The sequence below is a fragment of the Gadus macrocephalus genome, chromosome 17 (assembly GCF_031168955.1).
Source record: "Gadus macrocephalus chromosome 17, ASM3116895v1".
Lineage (NCBI taxonomy): Eukaryota > Metazoa > Chordata > Actinopteri > Gadiformes > Gadidae > Gadus > Gadus macrocephalus.
Genome location: NC_082398.1, coordinates 2,659,392 through 2,681,969, shown reverse-complemented (window position 1 = coordinate 2,681,969; position 22,578 = coordinate 2,659,392). Strand labels below are relative to the sequence as shown.

Sequence of the window (22,578 nt, the reverse complement as noted above, 5' to 3'; positions counted from 1 at the left end):
TACATGCCATCAACACTTTCCATGTATATTTTTATTTTTACATCATAGGGGGGAGTTACTATGTGGTTCATTCCAATGAAATACAACCTGAAATGACGTGTGTGTGCCAAGCAGTAGACCATATATTTATCATATACATGTACTTCACAAACACATGGATTTTACCGTTAAACCGTATCTGTCATCAAACATTCATGATTTTTTTCCTTTTGCATTGTAAGGGGGAGTTATGAAGTGGTTCATTCCAATGGAAGGACGACCTGTAACGACGTGTGTGCTCAGCAGTAGACCATATATTTATCATATACATGAACTTCATACACAAATGGATTTTCCCAACATATATGTCATCAAACCTTCAGGTATTTTTATATTTAGATAATGGGGAGTTATTGAGTGGTTCCAATGGAAAAATAACCTGTAACGACGTGTTGGCCAAGCAGTAGCTCTCTAGCCTTCCAGCCTTCTGTGGACACCCCTGAGGTCCAGCTGGGGGGACAGATCCTTGGCAAGGAGAGCACCCGACAGTGGTGTCTCGTCCCTGTTGCATATGGGGCTCTAATCAAACATCGAGCCCAGATAAGAATGGCACAAGAATGCAGAGCTCCACTCTGGAATAAGTCATGTATGGTTAAAATCAGTCTTGATTATGTCATTGTTTGTGCCGGACAAAATCACATTGGCTTGGAGGTTAGGTTTTTTGTTAAATAAAAGTAAATATATGTGTACATATTTATGTATAGATATCTATTACAGCATGACATATAACCATATATATCATGTATGTATTATTGTATATTAGGGATTAGGGAGAGAGAATGAACAGGAAAGCCATACTATGACATACAGTGAAAAACAATATTTAGGTGGGAGGGAGGCATACTCAATCAAATCAACTCCCCCTCCACTTCCCTCCCCTCCACCTTTTTTATGTTTTTAACCAATGAGGGAACATCGCACATTTGTCTGACGTGAAATGGATGGCGAACACCAAATACTTTGACAGCCGAAAACAAAGCTTGCGATTGAGAGCGCCATAATGCGGCATTGTGATCAGCTCAGCCGGTGATGGAGGACTCAGTTTACACGCTGCGTTTACGAAAGGACAATCACTTTTCAAGACACACCGAAGAACAATTAAGCTTGTAAATTGGCTTTTAATAAAGGCGCCGCCGACAACTCGGTAACAGTGAGAGCCTAATGACTAAAAATCGGATGAAGCATGTTTATCTTTTTTACACTCAGAGTACGTAACTGTGCCTTCACCAAAGCATGTTACATGATCTTAATTACTGACCTTTATCATGACCTTGATTGTTTTCTTCGTTCTTGTTCCGTCACGGCTTTTCCGCTAAGTCAATGAATCAACGAGATGATTCCCTGTCACGGTTAGCGGGTGGCAGGCAGGCAGGTAGGACCCAATCGCAGACAGTTCAGGTAAAAGGATAATTTATTAACTCAAAAGGCAAGGAACACGGGTGACGTGGGTAACGCGGGTAACACAGGGAACACACAGGACACAACTCACCACAAACTAAAATGATCCGACAAGGAACAAAGGAAAGACAAGGGCTTAAATACCAAACACACAGGGCACGCAACGAGTAACAGCTGAAACACATTAGGGGAGGGAGCAGTAAACACACAGGAGGGAAACCTGACATGGGGAGAAACAAGACCGATACCAAGACAAGGAAACCAACAGACTATGACATTCCCACCTTTAATAAAATGCATTTCTTAGTCCAGATTATGCATTTTCAAGCTTGGGATGGAGCTAACGGGGCCCTTGTAGTCGCCGGCTAGCCGTTGGTACACGGTCGACCTTCAGACTTGGATCGGGTCGTTCACGGTTAACAAACGGCATTGATGCCGATGAAGGTTGATGCTATTGACGCTAGTTAGTCTGAGTCGCTCGATAAGAACAACATGGTTATAGATTAGGGCTTCATTGGTCGTTGGATGACACAACCAAAGTCCTCTTAGGAGAACAAGTTCAACACATTTAGCAAATAGGAAACGCATAAAAAGAAGGATACAAATGTTTAGTACAAGCTATACTTTACCAGAGCCAATGCTTAAGTCTTGTTTTAGTTGCACACTTGAGGAATTAAGTGGCACAAATAAATTGCACGATTGAAGCTCAAATGTTGACTCCATTAAACTTAATCACAGCGGATTGTCACTGATAACATTGAAAAAAGACTACTTTTGAAAATCCCCCATGTCAGATCGTCAGCCAATAAATAACGATCATTGCTGTATATTTGCTTTGAAAACAGAAGCAGCTACAGCCCTCATTTTCATTAATGATAGTGATAGCACTTCCTTGTAAGTCTCAACATCTCGGGGCCTTGAGTGCTTCTGATTGTCTACAGATTAACTGAGTCATGGCACAGCTCTGGTAACGTTTATTCTTTCAAGAAATGTGCCATATTCTATTCTACTCTAATAGCAGTTCTGGCTGCTGCTTGTCTGCCTGCCCTCAATACAGCAGCCTAAGTTTATTCACTGAGTCTGAGCTGTGTTAATTATTGATGAGTGATTGAGATGATCTTCTTGCGTTCTTCAGTGTGGAGTGCGGCTGACGTTAAGGAGAATGCAACTTTTTATAAAATTGAATGGTTTCTCGCTACTTGAGGAGAAATTACGGTCTGAAAAGAGGATCCAGATCGACATCATTTTGAGGCGAATGTCTTCAGAATAAAATCTTTTTTACACGTGTGAAAAAAAGTTGCAAGTTGTTTCGCCCCGCCGATTTCTAAACCGAATGATACAGACACGGGTTGAGCTCATTTGCATATCCACGGCTGAGTGGCATGTGACCGGCCGATAACGAAGATTCCGGCGAAGAAACAGAGAGGGACGGCGTCTCGTTCTTCACAGGTGCTCATTCTGCATTCACGGAACACACAGAGCAGCGGGGATTTTGACTTCTAAGCATTTACTGTTAGTCATTAGAGATTCTGAGATTAAGCGTGCGGATTGTGGATAGAGTGTGACCTTTGCTGAATGTCATTCGGCGGCTTGAAGTTAAATTATTCGAAGTTGCCGGTTGATTCCGCCAAAGTTACACCCAAGAGTCACACGGCGATACAAGTGATCCGCAATTATCCGAAAAAAGGGAATATTGTTTCATATCTTTTTTTTGGGGATTGCCTCCGCAATCAAGCTGCTCTCAAATTACACGACGTGAATGTGGTCTGGCAAAGCCTCCTAATGATTCCACCCTATTAAGATTCTGCCTACAATGCTCGTTCAAGTGTGCAAACGAATGAGAGGCTTAGCGGCCTAATTCTCTGTGTCCGTTTCTCCTGAAACATGAACTTTTGAGGGGCTGGATATTGAGTGTACTCCTTGCATCCCTTCACTTGAGCCATAAGCCGTCGCCCTCCTCAAAATCATAACCTGTCTCTAGTGATTTGGTTAACATGTGTTACAATGATGCCAATGTTCAATCGTAGAATAATCCATAGTCTATATCTAGGATTTTACTCACAATTGAATGTTTCTGAAACCTCTTTTTGTAATGGTTCCCTCCATTCGTTATATGGATTCATAGTTAACAAGATGAAAACAATCACTTCCATTTTCAAGTTAATACGACCTGTTGGCCTTAGGTCTCAGACAACAACCAGTGTGGTAAAGAATATGTGCATGCAATATTAAATAAATGATAAATAAATAATAAAATAACAAAAAAAAAATGGACTATTACGAAATTCGCCCGCGGCACATTAAAATCTAAAATGTTCTTTGGCAAATAATGGATACATGGCATGTCTGGGTGCATTAAAACCAAAAGGGGACGATGTTGAAGGTGCTTTTAAACTGTCTATGACCATTATATTAGAAATGAGAGGCTGGCTCCGCTACAAAAGCCCCCACCCCCAGGCCACCAGATCACCACCCCCATCACCACCCCCATTACCACCACCCCCACCATCCTCACCAGCACCACCCACACCACCGCCACCCACACCACCAACTCCCCAGACAACCGCCAACACCCCCACCACCACCAGCACCACACCGACGACCACCATCACCCCCACCACCACCAGGCAAGGCCGATGCGTTGGCCACAGGGGCTGTGCGTCGCTGTGACACCGACCACTGGCAATTATCATCACTGACTCTGGAGTCTCGGGACTGGATTTTCCATGCTTGCACGTGGTAGATGCTGGGGCCGGGCACGGCATGAATTATAGATGACTCTGGCGACAAGCTCCATCTCCACTAGTTTGAGCCGGGAAACAGCAGCTCTCCCGGGGGCTAAGTGGAGGTTCGGACCTAGCTAATGTCATGTGACAGGTGAGTGTTTTAGAAAAAGAAGCCCTTTGAAGCTTTGGCAAACCTTTCGATGTATACATTATGGATGCACTGTCGCTGCATCCAAATATATTGTCCACATCTACGTTTTTGACTAGAATACACAATGGACACATCCCCCCACCCCCCAATCCCCCCCAAAAAAGCATTCACCACACTAATGTTATTAGGCTAAGTAAGCTTTTTGTAAGTGGAGAGATTGGATAGTAATTGAGAAGGCTAGCATGCAATATCTTGTCTAAATTGTTTTAATGATGGCACTGAATTATAAAACACACTTCTCCGTCCTTTGGTAGTTCTATATTTAGCACATTAGCTAATACAGCTCACAGACTGCATGTGGGTTATATCTACCTAATATTCAGAGAAAGGGGGTATTTTTTCTATCTTTTAGACTGTGAAAGCTTCCTTTGAAATGTAGCATCTTGAAATTGTTCCTGCAGATTCATGGAAATGTTGTATATTATGTTCATCTTCTTTGTCCTGTAATTTGACAGCTATCGCAAGAAGGCTGCAAATGGAAACATGAAGTCATTAAACAATTCTCATTGAAATTGAAAACCAGCGAGAGAATATGCTACGAATCACACAATACCCTTTCAGCTTGCTGCTAAGAATCCCTCCATACTCCCAGCACTGTCACTTCTGAAAATATTTTTTTCAATCGAATTTCATCATGGCAGACATCTTGGTTTCTTTTTTTAACGATCAAAGGGGCAGAGAAGGTCTTCCATAACTTTGAAACCTATTTCAAACCGCCACATATTGACCCAGTGTTTTAGTTTTTGCTTAGAGAACTCTGATTCTGCTTCAACCATCAATATAACAACTGCTGTATTGTAGGTTTCACCTCACAAAACACACGTCATATCAGACTCCTTCATCCAAATGACGCAATCCATAATAGCTGTCTGTGTCCCTGTGTCACGACGCGATAAAGAAACGCTGCCACGTCGGCAGCGAAACGGTTTAACGAAAAAAAAATTAAACCATTGCACACAAAGTATATAGCTGTTGTAAGGGCATAACTTTCATCTAGAACCTTTAAATGTTCATGTTGCCATATTCACAATGACACGGTTGGTGAATGTCAGCCAGGTGATGGCTGTCTTGACTTATTCACAGGCTAAACAAAAGCCCCCACAACCTTGTTGGCCTCTATTTTGTCTCCAAACCAATCAAGGGGGCCTTCAATGAACACCAGACAGACCGCCGCAGAGGCAATGTTCACCTATGAAAGAAGGCTTACTGGCTGCAGTTATATGTCAAAGGAAATTTCATTACCCAACAACCTAGTGATTGAGCTTAATTAAAACATGTATCAACTGATTTTTTTGATCTTAAAGATTGAAGAATGGTCAGTTCTTTCTTTCCTTCCTTTTTCCATTCTTTCAGTTATATTTTAGTTCATTATTTATTATTATTCTTAAAATCTTTAGAAACGTCCTCAGCATTCATGGATAATAAAGCAGTCCGAAAACCTAAAAGTAGGAAGGTGAAATGTATTCACCTGCAAAACATCTCTTTTATTTATATATATATATATGTACACTGCAACGCATACACTTCCCTGTGTATGCGTTGCAGTCTCAATGGCAGTCACTTAAACATTGTAACATTGTTCTTAGGAGCAGTTGGTGCCAAAGGAGGCCAATTAACCATGACTATTGGCTAAATATTGGGTTTGTGCTGAGTGAATAGGCTCGACTGGAAATTGATAATGGCCTTTCAAAAGTGAATCACATTCTGCTGAAGTAAATTACTCTGAACACCAGTATTTGAATATCTTATAAGCCATGGGCTATTTAACACAAACAGGGAACTGAATACTTCGAAAATGATTACTTGGGATGCTTAATTTCTTGTTTGTTTTGGTAGAAGGGAATGATATAAATAATTTATTCTTGCATAATTTGAGGGGTTATACATTCATATCTTAATCTTACGGACAGAAAAAGTACATAATTTCAGTTCAGGGGTTATACTACATCCATATCGAAATCGTTTAAACAGCAAATGGGCAAAACCAATCGACATGCCAAAGACGAATGGTACAGGGGTCCCCTAAAGGAGTTGTGGTAACGATCCCCCAAGTTTGTGATGTCCCGGATACATTGAGAACCACAATTTTGATTTAACTTGCGTTTAGCCATTACATGGTTGAACACGCACCGATGCAAGGCCTTTTTATTTCGCTCCAAAACGGTTATGCATAGGTTTGTGGCGTGGGCGGGGTGCGTGAGGGGGTTGAGCGACATCCATACACACACTTACATCATCGCGCCGGCCATCAAGCGGCTTGGAGGGGGAATGCAGGTGAGGTTGAATTCCATCTCGGTTGCGGCCGCCGCGCGCACTCGGATACCTCTCTCCACTCTCCTCCTTTCTCCGCACGCCCGCGCCCACCGAGTCCCCATCTCCCTTCCTGCTCCGAGCGCGCTCCCGCTGCCGCTCGCTCTCTACAGCCGTGGCCGCGAGCGGAGTGCGGCTCGACCCGACGGCGCGCTGTGTAGGTCTGCTGCCTCTCACATGGAAAGCGCAGCTCCCTAGTTTCCCTTAGCTCGTCTCTCGCACGGCTCTCTGTGTCTCTGGCCGACCGCGACACACGTAGAGCAGGTACACCTCACATCTGTCCCATTTCGTCCTTTTGATTCAGAGTTGTCTCTCTTTTTTCTTCTTTTTCTTTTTCCTGCTCTTCACATGAGATGTGCCAACACTTTTTTTTTCTCGCAGAAGGGGGACACCTCGATTCTGACGGATTCTGTTGTGGCTGTGTGCCTTTTTCTCTCTGTTTCAGTGCAAAACCCCGGGGGCCTGTATTTGGAATAAGAAAAGCATTGCTGCTTTGCGACTGGACGGACGAAAGAAAGGACTCCTCTGACATTTCCTGTGGATGTTTTAATTCGGACGCCTCGGTGAGTGGGACCGTCAGAGATCTTTCTTCTAACTCAAGCCACTCCAGTACAATCGCAATGTCATCTATCTCCGTGCATCCCCAAATTTGTGTGAAGAGTTGTTAGGTCTACAAATCTAACACACAATTCTTCTAATTTAATTACAGTTACCGAGGCTTTGCAGTCAACTGCCTGGGCATATAGTAAGTAGCCTTGAGGCATTTTTTTCGGTTGTTGAAGCATTTGGGGAGACAGCTGTGAAACCACACACACACGCACACGCACACACACACACACACACACACACACACACACACACACACACACACACACACACACACACACACACACACACACACACACACACACACACACACACACACACACACACACACACTCTTATCAAAGTGTTCGTCCGCAGTGCTTTGTTTGTTTTGTTTGTCAAGTTGTCCGTCCACGTCGCGCCACGTGCCACGTGTCCCTGCCCAGGGCGCATATCTGCATATCACGAAGCCATACGTTATCCATGGACTGGCTGACACGCATCGGTGTGCCGGTCGCCTCTCAAAACGGGGGGCGCGGCATTTGGTTAGCTCTCTATCGGTGCCATTCATTAATTAAGCTGTGTCACTGGGTCGCTGGGTCGCTTTGGTTTTACCCGTGCCCTACTGCATGATTAAACGATTTAGGATGCCTTGACCGCAGTTCATGTGTGCAACGGGCAAGTTGCGGAATTTTCAGGGCGAAAAAAAGTTTGCTTGTGTAGCCCGCGCCTGTTCCTGAGGCTGAGGTTATGCATCCCCATATCTGTTTGCGCGCGTGCATGTCAATGTGCGCGTGCGTTGGTGTTCGGTATGGCTTCGGTTAGTTAACGAGCGATGGTGCTTTTGGCTATGGATGTCACCGTTTGTTGTTTGATTGACGGCACATGAGCTGTCCATGCCTACGTGGTCGTCGCGCCACTTAAGTGATCCACATTCACTCAACCCTCTGTGTGATGACAGGGTACATACTTAAAAAATAAGAACGTGCAAGTGACGGTTTTGCACTCGACCTGCCCATGACATGTCATTTTGTGAGCTTGAGCTGATAATAACTTTCTACGGCTGGGATCGCGTGTGTCTGTGTGTGTGTGTGTGTGTGTGTGTGTGTGTGTGTGTGTGTGTGTGTGTGTGTGTGTGTGTGGGTTTGGGGGTCAGTGAGGGATGTTTCCTCTTGGCGGCAGGTGAGGGGAGGGAGCTAAGCGAGCGTGACCACGGTCGGGAGGCTAACAGCATTAGCGTCTTGTCGTTACCCCCCCAGAGGTCCAACGACGAGCACGGCATCGCTGCCTCTTTGTGATTCAGGACGACCTCTCCACCGCCGTGCACTAAAGCCCTAATAATATAGGAACAAATGATGCCCCTGTGCAGACTTCCCACTAGCTGTTCAATGATGCATTTTTAACTGTGTTTTAGAGAAGGTAATTGGAGTGTGTGTACCGCACTGAAAGGTCATCACCACAACGTATGGGTGGACAGAGAGAGCGAGCGAGAAGGGCTTGTGGTATGCGTTGGTGGATGTGTTGGGGCGGTGTTTGGTTTAGCTTTACAACAGTTACCCCAGGCGCTGGGTAATGCTGAGCTCATCATGATGATATTGTTTTTCTCCACGGTGCACATCTGTCTGTCTGCAACATCGATGCCTGTCTGTTTCTTTTGATCTCTCTCTCTCTCTCTCTCTCTCTCTCTCTCTCTCTCTCTCTCTCTCTCTCTGGTTTATCTCTTTCTCCCCGTCTTTCTGTCTCTCTCAATCCATCTATCTTGATCCGGTTTATCTCTTTCTCTCTGTCTTTCTCTCTCCTTCTTTCTGTCTCTCTCACCATCTTTCTGAATCTCTCTCTTTATGACTATCTGTGAGTTTTGTCCCTGTCCTTTCCAGCTATCCATCTCACCCTAATGCGTTTCTTTCTTGAAATTGAAATGTCAACTGTATCATTTAAGGGTATAGGGAGATCATGAATGCAATTGCATTCCTGATAGAGCACTCCATCAGTTGTTTGCCATGCACGGTATACTGTGCATCTATCGACACAAATAGCTCTCATGTATCTCAGCTCCCCCTAATACCCATTTTTGCAGCATCGCATCCCCCCCCCCCTGAGACATCTCCCACAAGTAAGAACCCCAATAGTCACACCATCAACGATGCAAAAAACAATGAAATCCCGACCCTCCAAATCACTGCTTCCCCACGTATGCCACAGCTCTCTCTCACGGCAGTCACCGCTCCTCACTGCTGTCACACAGCCCGTCAGGGACAGTGATCCCCCTGAGAAGGTCAGGCTTCCTGATGTGCAAACACGTTCCCCTCAGACTCCTAAAGCACCCCTGCAGAACAGTCGGTGCATTCCGTAGCAGTTCCAGGATTAGTCCCAGGTAAGTGCGTCCCGTGCCGTCCCCCGTTGCTCCCGATCAACGCGCGCTCCCGTTTTAATAAATTGCCTCTGGTTTCCATTGTCTCTGCGGTGAGTGTGGCTCCTGAGTCTGCTCGCTGTCTCCATATCAATCATTGTTGAATGGGCTTTGTGCCGGAACAGCTCCGAGCAGAATCCAAGAGAGAGAGAGAGCGAGCGAGGGAACGGCAGGGTATTTCTGCATGTTTGCCGGGAGTTTCATGAGCTCCACCACCACCTAACCCCTCAGTATTCCCGAGGCCTTAATGGAAGAGCCGGCTTGGGTTGCCACATCCCAGGCAAACCTTCCTCCGCTATTAATTATCCGCCAACACGGACGGCTCAACCGCGACGTGTCGCAACGCACCCTCATTAACTCACCCTGTTCCCGCGTCTCCCCAGGGAGAAACGGGCATAAGTCATAATTATGGCTTATAAAATTCATCCGGGTGACATAATAGGGCCATCGTTGTGACGTGTGGACGCCACTGAGGCGGCCAATCAACATTTCAGCTCAATCATGCAATGCGTCCACCATCACTGTTTGTTTCTCCTAACGGCGTTCCATGCTACATTGCAATACGGCTGATACTTCCAGCAAGGAATCGACAGTGATTCCAGTGGGCTCGCAGCTATCAGTGTCTACTGTAGCAGCGGTGTGGTTTTGGTATGTGGGGCATCCCGAATCAGTGTTTGCGTCTTGTTATGAAAAGCCTGATACTTGACTCCCAACGGCTATTTTATAATGAGGATGAGTTGTCGGATAATTAGATGCACTGAGCGCAGGTGCTCTCAGAAAAATTCTGATTCATCCCAAACAGAAATGTTCTGCCTGCCAACATAAAAGCGCCGAGCAAAAAAAAAAGAAAAAAGAATCTCTCTGTCACATTGCCTCTCGATTCGGGGCGGCCATGTTTTATTTATTCACCCGTATCTTTGGGCTCTCTCGGATGTGGGAGGGCTTCATGTGGTGCTGTGCCGAGTCCTCTGCTGCCAAACTTCCTCCCCCCCCCCCCCCTTGCATCGTACACTGGTCGTATACATGAAGCCGTTATAAATAGATACGATGTACGTCATGTCCAACTCTTCAAACTTAAAGCATGTGATTACTCTGGTGCTGACTCGATGCAACTCTTATTTTGAAGTTCCCCTCATAAAAGCATTTGGATGTAGCGGATGCCACGTCCATTGTAGCTAAAGGGAAGGAGAAGCAGTGGGGTTTATGTGTGTGCTGTGAATGCATGCCTGGGGGGGTGTGGGGGTTCAGTGGCTGCCTCTGCACTTAGTACTCAAACTGATGCACTGATAGAGCTGTTGCTGTCTGGGAACTGAATAATAGGTTGGATGCACGTTTATCTAATCAACCATGTCATGTCACTAATACTGTACACAACACGTTTTATCTGATGAATGTGAGTCACGGTAGTTGAAGTGTGCACACACGCACACCACAAAGCCACAAAGCAGTGATATGCAGTCACTCGGTTGATTGGCGAGACTATGTGAATTGGAGCTTACTCAGCTATGGTTTAATGTAGGGTTGCTGGCTCGCTCCTAAGTCAACCGTGTATTAAGCTGTTGCTAAGAATAATTAAGCCATTTTAAGACAATAAAATAATTCGGGCCTATTGGAGTTACAGCTGTTGGCTACCAAATGTGACAGTGGCGCCATTTAGCTGAATACACATGAGGCGGATGGAAACAGTTGATGTGCTTGTGTTGTACACTCATTTTTGCATAAGTAAATTTCTTTCCATTACCTTTTATTGCGCCTCTTAGTTGCTCGGTGGAATCATCAAGTTAGTTAAAAAAAATAGAGCTGCTTTGGAACAGAAATGTCGACTGTGTTGCTGTTTTGTTTGGTTGTTTTTGCTTATATAATGATTTGCGTGTTGTGCTAGTGAGTGGTTTCTTCCTGCCAACCTGCATGACTTCCTTTCCATAGGCCGGGACGCAATCCTCTATCTTATATCTGGTCCTCCCACCACAGCCAGATTAAAAGTGCATCTAAAATAAAGAATCCAATATAATAAACATTTATTATGTTTATTATATTACATAATAAGCCTATTTTAGAGAGCCTGTTTCATAAATTGTAGTTGCAAAATAACTTTTTTTTGGGACAAACAAAGAACGAGTTATCAAATTCTTCTTGTAATGTCATTATGGTTTCTCTGTATACACGGGGATATGTGGTTTCCCATTGCAATCAGAGCTTGGAAGTTTAGTAAGTTCTTTCAGCTCAAGCGCTGCCAAAATATCTCAAAATCAAGCAAAGCCGAAACCGAGTCAGACATCCGACAACATCGGACGAAATCAGGATTGATGGTGTTTTGTACTTTGCGGGCCAATGCGATTGCATTGGCCAATGCGCTGCACCTCACTTCTGTTTATGCTCTTCTGCCATCCATACCTCCAGCCCGGGCTCAGCCAAGCGTGAGTCCACACGTTCACTTCAGGGTACAGGGGGGGGGGGGGGGGAGTGCTTCTCTTCCTCTGCTTGACTTAATCATCTGAAAAACCTGTGGGTTTAACAACAGCATTGTTCCTGTCCAGAGCTCTGGACAGCCACTCACACGAGCTGAAAGCCAAAATTACTCGGGCACTGTGGAGCTCTCCTCACCGCAAAAATCAACCAAAGAAAGTTTGCCTGGAATAGGATAACTCTTTTATGTTCGCATAATGCAGAGGGATTTCTGTGTTTCTTTTTAAGGGCCGAGACCCTGTCTCGTATGAGTCTGACTGTGCTGAACTGTGCAGTGGACCTCTGCGGCTTGGCATGCAGATGCAACGCTTGCTCTTTGTCTTCCATCCGAGGTTTCGAGTGTGTGTGTGCTCTCTCTCGGAGGGATCTGTTTGTGTCGACTATCTGCGTTGCGTCGTGCTCTTGGGGATGTTGGCGGGAGGAAGAGAGCAAAGAGAGGCGTGGAGGAAGGGAGCAATGAAGATGAGCAAAACGCCAGGGAGCTTTTCACTGTGTCGACACTGCTGCCCTTATGAGCGAGAGGAACAAGAGGAATCAATTAGGCTGTACTCTGGCCTTATACACCCTGAAAGGCTGGAGCGATTCAAAGCATTTGGTGGGGCTGAAACGAAGAGGAAATAAGAAGAAGAGGAAGATGGCTGTAAACTTAAATGCCCCCTGGGTTCATTTTCTGTTGTAAGCTTTGACAATTTGTGTTTGTATTTGTGTTGTAAGTTGCCCCAATAAGTGTTTGGCTGCAGCCTGCCGACCAAGTTTATGACTGATTAGACACATTATAATCGCCAAGGCTCAGTTGACAACCTTCCACACCACCTGTGATGAGGTTGAATTGAGGTTGAACCTTGGATGGGGTTGATTGCCTTGAGGTAAACACGCAGGGCAACCAATTGTCCAATCTGATACCTTTCAGCCGTTCAGCAGACATTTCGGCAGCTTCCGTTAGCTTATCAAGTCCCTTTCCCGCTCTCTCTGTGTCGACAGTTGCCATGTCACCCCTGGTTTCTCTGGTCGGGGAGAAATGGAGAAAAGCAGTTTTTGATGTCTGAACACGAGGGTACTCTTCCATTTATTTGAAGTGCTACTCATCGTGGGTTATTTTAGAATACACTTTATATCTCCAGTATTTGATTTAGCAGAGCTTATGAGTGTGCCTCAAGATGGAAAATTATGTCTCCTGACGGTATAATGCTAATTGTAACATTCTATGTAGAGCGATATCCACAGAAGAAAAACACATTAACAATTTTATACCCTCAGAGAGACTACAATATTGGAACTGTATGAATTATGAAATATATGCATTGCCAAACCCCAGAGTGTGAAACTCAATCCTGCTTATTTCAGACCTGGCTCAACCGACATTTCCACTTATAGCAACAAATCTATACAATAAAGAAGTCCTAGGAAATCAATAGAGAATCACCTGCTGTAACCTGCAGAGGTGAGGGTAAGCGACAGGGCTAATGAAGCGCTATGCATATTTCATTGAATGGCAGCTCGGAGTCATACTGTTAATGCTGCTGCGTGGATTACAGGGAGCTCCCAGGCTTCATTTGTGTTAGATCCCACCCATTATCAGGACTGCATTTGATCGAGTTCCTTCGAGGACAATTAAACAACTGACAGCGATTGCCGCCTGCACGCTACCAAGACATGATCTGTGGCCGTTCTCGAAGGTGTTCTGCAGGGAACAGATTGTGGTCTGCGTCGAGTCGGCAAGGCTCGACGTCGCAGAATGAATGCATCTCCACTGTAAAGGGATGTGTTTCCGACTGATTGAGTTTCGCACAATTACGTAAACTCGGTGGAATACAAAGAGAATAAAAGCGCATCAGACTTTGGAATTTATTTAAGTCTAGGCCCGTGGGGAATCAAGACTCAAATGAATATCGAGGAGCTGAGGACAGCAATGAACAGGCGACGCCGCTCAGCATTCAAAGCCGTGATTAAATAACACAACAGCGATATCGTCCTTGACTATTGTCTATAACGCCGACTGCATCCGGCCGACCCACACTACTCATGTAAATGCCTTTCAAAACACGGGGACCACATCATAAAAGAAGGGGGACGGAATATAAAACGGGGCATTATGCCTGATCTCCACACACAGCCGTCATTGTCGAAAGATGGTACACCCTCAGATACGGTGGCGGCCAGCTCATGGTAGATCCCCTGGCCTCGTGAGGGAATAGCAATGAGGGGTTTTCGCGGATCAGCTCCCCTCATACACCACCGTGTTTGCTGCCCCACGTTGGTGTAAGACCTTGGCTTCCTGAGCTCTCTGCCAGCTTAAGTCGACAAACAAACGACTCCGCAGAGTTCCGACCTGCCTAAGGACATTGCTTGTGCTCGTTTTGGCCTTGGCCCCTGAACGCACACACACAGACACACACACACGTGTCTATACTCTCAAGGCGTCCGTACATTATAACCCCATCATACTCATCGCGGGTCAGCGTCTGATTGCAAGTGTGTTTGTGTGTCTGTTCGTATTCATTTCCAAACCGGCAGGTACCTGATTCGACCGGATTCAGAACACACCCTCTCTTTTGTCTGCCTTGTCAACTTCTTCTCCTTTGTTTTTTTTTTGTTTTGTTTTGTAGTGGTTATTTTTTTGTTACCTGGGTGGGCTGCCACGATTACTCACTCAGCCTTGAAGCCCGAGTGCTTCTTGAAATGTCAAAAGAAGGTCTATACGTGTGAGAGTGCTGCCTCTTTTTAGACATGCCAATTTATGTCCACAGGCATGCCAGCCATCGCTATTCTCACAGCGTGAGGTGTTTTTAGTTAATTATTAAGGTTTTTTTAATTGGGGCCTTTGCAGTGCATCTTTTTTGCTGTGGTGCACCTGCTATGTCTTTTTATTTAGTTTTGAAAGTACGCATCACAAGCCAAATTTGCAAACAACATTACCTACACCAGACAGGTTCACACTGAGCGCCTCAAATTGAACACGAGGTAAACAAAGGGAACACCAGTCCGGCTCATTTACTGTATGGACTATTTGAAACCTAATTGCGCCCAGCTGTTGACAAGGTCTGGCCCACAGTCACCGCCCAGGCAGGTGTACTTTTGGTTGAAGGCATGAAAAAAGACATGTCAAGCGTTGCTGCATGTATACCATCTGAATTCCGAAAGGGAAAGCATCCAAGACCGGTGTTTTAATCAGCGCCATCTGGACTCCCGGTGCCTCAATCAAAGGGGGGGAGGAGAGGACGGTGGGGAGGGTGTTAAAATAAGTACCCCCCTCACTACCACCACCATTACGATAAGATGCTACCATGGTTACTTCATAGTTCTATACCATCGCAATACTCTTTTTAGTTTACCGAAAATAGAAAAGAATGGCAGTAAAAAGGGGTTGGTCGAAGGTTGATCTTCTAGAAATGGCACTTAATGTACACACTTATTGTATTTTGTACGTCCTGGCACGTAATGAATGCACTTATTGTACGTTGTACGTCTTGCCACTTCAAAACAGTACTTTGCTTTGTGTAGCATCTTATCCTAGCTATCTTTGTTGTATACGGGTAATGGGTTTAATTCTCGCGATTGTAAGTGCTTGGCACTTGGTTCTAGGATTCATTCTTAATGTTCCAACAGCGATGTATCATTCCTCTTTCTTCTGTCAAATGAACTTACTGCTAGTCGCTTTGGACAAAAGCATCTGCTAAATGTAAATCTTAATGTAAATCACGATACTTAGGTTAATCCACCAATAAGCTGAATAATATAGTAGTCAACAAGGGTTGGTCGAAGGTTGATCTTTTAGAAACGTGGTTGTGTGGGCTGGCAACGGGCGAGATCTAAACCGGACAGATGTAGACGGGCTGCCACCCTTCCTCCCATATATCGACTTGGAGGACGTATCATGTAGCGGCGCTCTCGCGCAACATTCGTTCCTGGTTCCTCTTCCCTTTCCTCCCTGTGCAGCACAGGAATAAAAGCGTGACAGACAGGCATTAGTATCCATCCCGGCTGGGCTAAGCGGAAAATCAATGGAAGGTGAAAATTAAATTTGGCCCAAAGAGCCTTTAGGCAAAGTGCAATTTGAAAACTCCTCTTTCATTTTCCCTCAGGGGATTCGCTGGCGGTGGGCGTGATATTCACGACAGAGCTCGCCGTCACGGGAAAAGTGAATTCCAGTGCGGCCTTGCATGTTGAAGGCGTTTTAGGGAAGCACCCTCATCGTGCTTCTCATATGTCCCTCCCACTCCTCTTTGATTGGCTGATTTGTTTAAGGCTATCCCCTCCTCACCAGATCATATCAAAGGTCAGAGGCATCTTTCAGACAAATCAATCCCGCTGTCTGAAGTGGTGGGGAGGAAGCACAAATGGAGGGAGAGCTGATCTATCTAATGTGGAGAGATAGGGAGAGGGGGGGAGAGGAAGAGAGAGAAAGAGGGAGAGGGAGACGTTATCGGCATTCGGCTAGGAAAAGATCATTACCTGGTTGGCATGAGAGAGGGAGAGAGACAGACAGAGGCAAGAGAGATAGCGCGAGGGAGAGAGAGAGTGAGTGCGAGGGAGAGAGAGAGAGAGATAGTGTGAGGTAGGGAGAGGTCAGAGAAGTGAGAGCGATGGAGAAGGCGAGGCGAAGGCGAAATTATGCTATCTGCTGCCCGAAGACAAATGTGTGAGAAGTGTGAGATTGAGCTGTTGACTTGGGGAATATGATATGATCACAGAGAATTTGAGGTTTTTCTTATTGGTTGTGAGATAAGGGCACTTTAAGAAATGTAGGGCATATAATCCTGCAGGTCTGATTTGGGGGGCTTGACATGCGGCTCAGCGAAGCATCCAACCATGAATGGATAAGATAATAGATAAGTCCAAATATGGTCCAAAAGTTTCCCGTGATAGGAATCGACGGTAGCAGCGTTCCTCTCCTCCTTCTGATTGTTAGCGGAAGCTAGAACGTCTCGGGGTCTCAGGTTTTCAACCCTGGCACAGATTCTACACTGATGGCTGCGAGGAGCAGGTAGGAGCGACGGGTAATGGAGGGACTTCATGCCTTCCTATCTTCCTAACCATCTCGTTCGTCTGGTCGCTGGAGCTGCGGCCTGAACTCCCTCACCCCAGCGGTTGCTTTTCGTCAACATCCTGGACCAGGGCCCGATTGGACGCTCGAATGCTTTTGTCCTTCACTGCCGGCGCCAAAGTCTTTTTTTTTCTTCATTTTAGGTTATTGCAAAGGAGAGGAGTTCTTGCTTTACGCTTCTGCGTTTGCAGCAAAAAATACCCCCGGTATATTCGACTCATTTGGTTGAACACTATTAGTAGAACACCACTCCGGCCCTGCATAACAAACCTCAGAGCTCTGGCTCTTAACAAATAGTCATAATGAAACAGCTGTCCCGGGCCAGAGCATATAGGTGACTATAAATCATGGCCGGTTTAACGGAACGGCACCATATTTAATTTAGGCCCTCGGAGTGTGTAATCAGTTCAATTAGCCTCGATACCCGTGTGAGGTAGCCCTTGTGGAAGGAGCACCAGGTCGCACCAAGGCCTGCCCCCCCCCCCCCCCCCTGTAATCACTCACCGGGGGGGCCCCCGCCGCCAGATTTCCGGGCCACGTGGCTCTGTCTCCATACTGGAGGTAGTGTTTGTTGAATCAACCCCTCAATAATCGCTCTGCCATCGGGGGGCCTTTGCTAGTGTAAGTCTGCTGGCCTAGTCACGCTTGGTTGAGTACGGGGGGGGTTGGGGGCTGGCGGCTGACAGATAGTCCAAGGAAGGGTCGCGAGTGGAGATGACCCCCTCAGACAGATTACACGTGTCGGGACGAGCGGATAGGTGTGCATGTGTCAGGTTTTGGCGGAGAGTAATTCTCTCTCTGGGATTGATTGGATTATTTCCCCCGGACTCGCTCTCTGGGCGTGCAACGCGTCCGGGGGGGGGGGGGGGGCAAGGCGGAGCAGGTGGACGAGGAGACAGCTTACACATTTCTCACTAATTGTAGTCGGGAGGTGGGAAGCGAGTCGACGCCGCGATGGCAGCCGCCACTGCAGAGGAAGTCCCAGAAGCCTGGGCGGCCGCCAATGTGTTTTAAATGGATTACACCCGTGTGTCATTGTGATTACACGCTGCTCGCAGCGGTTGCGATGAGATGGATTGTATTCGGTGGCTCTGCAGGTCGCTTTCTCTTCCTTCATGCTCCACCCGGTCCCAGGCAGGGTCCCCCCCCCCCTCGCCCCCCTACCTCTCATCCACACACGGGACGGTGCTTCACAACACGTCTCACTTCAACCACTCCTTCTTGATTTGTAAGGGACAGCGTGGCAGTGATAGAGTCACCGTTGTGCAGCACCCTGCGTTTATCTGATCTATTCAGGGGTTGTTTTGACTCTGAGTGGCCCATCCGGTCACGCATCTTTTTGTGTGGAGCCTAATGTGTTGTTTTTTTTGCGCATTTAATGATCGTCATTATTATTTTCTGTGCCAGACCTCAACAACAATCCTTTATTCCTCATGCCTTTTCTTCTAGCGCAACCAATGGTTCAATATTTCAAGGCGTGTTTGAATAATATTTTTCCTTCAGAATGTCTTTCCTTAACATTTTCTTGGTTCTCGTTCCTGTCAGCGTTACGCCCTATAAATCCCCCAGAGCAAGTTGTTTACATTGCCCTGTGCGTATCATTACGATTCAACCACCCACTTCCCTACTCACATATGGACTACGTGTCATAAAGCACACTGATATAGGTTGATTAAATGGGAGTGCCCGGGAACGCTCTCCGATTGTCTATCGATGCATCTCTGCAGAAAACGGGCAGCCGCTGCAAGGCGTGTGCGTGTGTGTGCGTGTGTGTGTGTGTGCGTGTGTGTGTGTGTGTGTGTGTTTGTTCCTGGGCTGTGGGAAATGGGAGGAATGGACTGTTGTTTGAAGTCGAAGAGCGGTGTGTAAGTAAGGGAAGGTTGGGTCCCCTGGGAGCCCATTAAGTTGCAGAGGGCATCTAGGTACAATGGAGGCCCCGACACACACACACACACACACACACACACACACACACACACACACAGACGCACACACACACACACACACACACACACACACACACACACACACACACACACACACAGCCGCACACACACACACACACACACACAGCCGCACACACACACACACACACACACACACACACACACACACACACACACACACACACAGACACACAGACACACAGACACACACACACACACACACACACACACACACACACACACACACACACACACACACACACACACACACACACACACACACACCTTTGCCTGAGCAGAGGGTCAAGACATCCAAAAACAAGAGTCCAAACGGTTGACCCTGCAATGGATGGCAATGCCTCAAATGAATGCCGTCCTAAGTCAAACCAATGCTTCACAGAGCAGCTTCAGTCCCACAGCTAGGGGTACCAGTACCTCCCATTGGTCTCCGGGGGTCTGGCTTTTTCCAATGTTTCCCTGCTATGTGCGCCGATGGAGTTCGATTATTATTCAACAATGCCCGGCAACTGTGCTCCCGTATTGAACTCGTATTCAGCTGATCCTCTATGATGTCCACCGGTGGAACAGTGTAAGATGCTGGTCGCGTCACCCCGACATCAGCTTATCATTAATCTTATCTACCGTACAATACAAACGAACACGCCAGAGGATTAGCAAGGTCGCTAATATGGATTACATTGTACAGCATTGTGTTTACCTGGAAATGAGTCTGCTGTATCCGAACTGCAGTTATTGCGAGGCTTTCCAAGCTGTCGTCGTACATTTTAAAAGTGAAATGCCGCCACCGCAATCATGTTCATCACCGAGACAATGAATAATATTTGTTATTAATATCAGTCGGTGGAGTTTGAACGGGAAGCGATTTTTAATTTAGTTTCACTTCAGTCATCAGTATGTGCTTTACACGCAACTTCACGGTTTCCTTTTTAAATTATCTTCTACCGTCGACAATGTCTGTTCCTTTCCACAAACCCGTTTTCTTCTTTCAGACAGCTTAGCGTACATGGTCGCATCTCGGTCCCGAAGAGCACTTTAGTGTTGTAATTACAACGCTGTAATCATGCTAGCTTCACAGTGTGCATCTGAATATATCTTTCAAAACCACCTGCGCCACATTCAATATACGTTGACAAGAATGGTTGACTAAGTATAAGTGGTTGACTACCACTTACAGTCCTGTCATAGTTTCGGTAGGGATGTCTGTCCCCAACATTGTTGAGTGGGCAGTTAACTAGCCCACTAACATGCAATCAAGGTCAATTCATATTTTGACGTAACATTTATGAAATCATCTCGGTCCTCTTACAAAGTGCTTGACCCAAATGGGCCGTCAAAATTAATCCCAGTTGTTTGTCAAAAGATCTTGTTCCTTTGTGGAAACGGGTCCGATCTCTCATCTAGATACATTCTAGGGCCGCTGAAATGTCCAGATAATTGTTGCCCTCTGCGACTCCGATCAAACTGGTTCCACCATATTCAAGATGTCCTGCAACGCGAGAGCAGAACAATTCCCTCCCATTAACCTTAGATACCGCAGCATAACGTGATTTCTCGTTTCTTCTCCCTTGATTGTAAATTATGTTCACAAATGAGTTCTGGGGAAAGGCTCATCTCTCACCTTTTCCAATATTTCCCTCCTTTCTCGACTCTACGAAGAACGGTTAAATCGTCGTTCGAGTTAATGTGTCATTTGCATTACGTGCGCTCGAGCGCGGCCGAGACAAGCTCAGAGCAACAACAGACAGTTGGGTAGAAGAGGCTCTTTTTGGGGGACAGCAATCGATTTTTTTGCCTCGTTCTTCGCACTCCGCGCAGAGGTCGCACGCCCTTCGAGTTCTCTGCGCGACGGCTGGTGTACCTCGCGCCGCGCCACCCGACTGTATAAAAGCGCGATTATGTGGTGGAGATGAGGAAAGTGCATTAGCATTCTGTTTCCAGACCGTGCCACAATCAGGCTGGAGTGTCTCTCCCTCTCTCCCTCTCTCGCACTCTCTCTCCGCTGAGAAACACTAGCATCCAAATTTAAACTCGCACACTGAGAAAGTGTTAAAATGATTCATCCAACACCTTCTCTCCTCTCGCTGTCTCTCTCTCTCTCTCTCTCTCTCTCTCTCTCTCTCTCTCTCTCTCTCTCTCTCTCCCCCCTCTTCTCTCCCACCACCTCCTCTCACTCTTTGAACCTCCCTCCTGCTCCAGACACATGACAAGCGGGCGGCCACCTAGTGTGTATGTTTTTGTTTGTGTGTGTGTGTGTGTGTGGGATGGGGTTGGGGTTGCTTCCGGGCTTGGGGGGGGGGGGGGGGGGGGGGTTATCAACCTCTCAGCATTAGGGCTGCAATTTGCCTCGGCGAGCCAATGAATTTTTGATAAACACTCCCGGGAGGTTCATAAACACAGGACTAGACGGGCCGTGAGCGCGGAGGGGGGAAATGAACAAAAGAGCGGATGTTAGCGGGAGGGGATTCGGGGCGAGGTAAAGGCAGAGCGCATCACAGTTTGTTTTTTTTGGTAGCGCCGTCGCCGCTGCTCCTCGTATTAGGTATGCCGCGACACACGCCGCGCTGTGAAAACACAAGGAGGTGGCGACTCACACGGGCTGGCAGCTCCAACAACACTTGCCCCGCGAGCGCCTTTGTGTTGCCCCGCGGACGTGCGTGCGAGCGCCGCCTCTCCTCCGTGCGTCCATTTGGCCCTGGTTTTATGATTACCATAAACGCCTGGATTGCCTGCATAAAAAAAGGCAGAGTGGAGGCGAAGGCCTCTGCTTCCATTAGTGGCCCCCTTTTACGGGAAGGGCCAAGTCGTTCCCCCGGGGCCCCCACCAAAACCCTCGCTATCCGCTCCACTCCGCCAAGCAGACTCTGTAATCAAGAGCTGGGCTAAGGTGCTGGCAGCCACGACGGGGATGTCCGTCATTGCTCTGCCTCACAGTATGTGTGCTACAGTTTGTTTGATAGCTTCTTTTTTGCCATCCCATGATGCACTGCCTCCTTTTTACCGATTGTTCCTCTGGCAAGGGAAAAGAAAGGAAAAACCTTTTTAAAAAATGAACAAAGTACGAAAGAAGAAAGGGTTTGACGGAGAGATGTGAGAGTGTTGGAAGTTCAAAACAGGTTAGAGCAGATGTTGTCAATTTGGGGTTGGTTTGTATTTCTCAGAAATGGACAGCTGTTATAACAGCCAATGTTGTCTGTGTGTTGTTATTCCTATTTGTCAGGTCAATCATTGATTTGGGAATAGTCCAACTCCACTAATCCATAACAGGCTTAATCATATGGAGGAATAGGTCATTCCGCCTCACATCATTCACGAACGCAGTCCACTGTCCGGCACGTACGTTTGAACACACGGACAGACTGTGTTCAAACGTACGTGTTGAGCGAAAGAGAGTTTCCGTATTCAGTAGACATTTTCTCCCAGAT

The 22,578-nt window shown here is 46.5% G+C and overlaps 1 long non-coding RNA gene across 1 annotated transcript in view; it reads left to right on the top strand.

The window, feature by feature from the left end:
* Positions 1–6,777: 6,777 nt before the first annotated feature.
* LOC132445631 (uncharacterized) overlaps positions 6,778–22,578 on the top strand; it is a 225,607-nt gene continuing 209,806 nt past the window's right edge. Inside the window, exons 1-3 of the long non-coding RNA XR_009522667.1 lie at positions 6,778–6,948; positions 7,130–7,247; positions 7,394–7,429. This is a non-coding gene — a long non-coding RNA (uncharacterized LOC132445631). The remainder of the gene's footprint in view (positions 6,949–7,129; positions 7,248–7,393; positions 7,430–22,578) is intronic.